The following is a 765-nucleotide window of genomic DNA, read 5'->3' as shown; positions in this document are numbered from 1 at the left end:
TCCCAGAGCTTACCCTCAGCACGCACACATTTTTCTGAATTTAGAAGAGCATTGATCAGCAAAATGTGTCTCTACTACATGTCGTTAGCAGAAGTCACACAGCTGATGTCACAAAGTCTAACTGAATCTGAATTCAACAGTTTTGAGTCTGCTGTTACTTCTGAAGTACAACATGCGAGTAAAGGCGATTTGAGAGAAGGTGTTTTGAATATTCTAAAGAATATCATGGGACCCAAAATAGACTGGTCCAGAATCACTAACTGTGTGCAAAGGAAAGAAGAAACTGTGAGTGAATACACTGAAAGGTTTTGTCAGTCAGCTGCAGCATACAGTGGAATAGCTGACACTCCAGAGAAGGTACTGGATCATAAAGGACCACTAGTTCGAGCATGGTTTGATGGCGTTTTATCAGAGTACAGATCTGCTTTGCCGTTCTTAGATCTAACATGGTCCACTGGAAGTTTGCAAAACAACTTGGACAGGTTAGCTACATGGGAAAGAGACTCTGATGTTAAAGCTAGAGTAAAGATTGCAGCTGTATCCTTTCAGGTCAACACAGATAACCGACAGAAACGTAAAAGTCCTAAGAGGGAGGGCAGTTGTCATTACTGTGGTAAACCTGGACACTGGATGAAAGAGTGTAGGAAAAGCAAGAAGATATTAGGAGAAATTAACAGCTTTACTCTCAGTCTACTCAGTCTACTTACTACTCTGAAGCAGCCCCTCCCCACTCCACCGAACTGTTGGAGCAGCTTTTAACTGTTA

This window comes from Sinocyclocheilus anshuiensis, unplaced genomic scaffold (assembly GCF_001515605.1).
Source record: "Sinocyclocheilus anshuiensis isolate Anshui unplaced genomic scaffold, SAMN03320099.WGS_v1.1 scaffold3299, whole genome shotgun sequence".
In the NCBI taxonomy this organism is placed as follows: Eukaryota; Metazoa; Chordata; class Actinopteri; order Cypriniformes; family Cyprinidae; genus Sinocyclocheilus; species Sinocyclocheilus anshuiensis.
The sequence above is the reverse complement of the archived record's forward strand: the minus strand, read 5'-3'. Positions refer to the sequence as shown.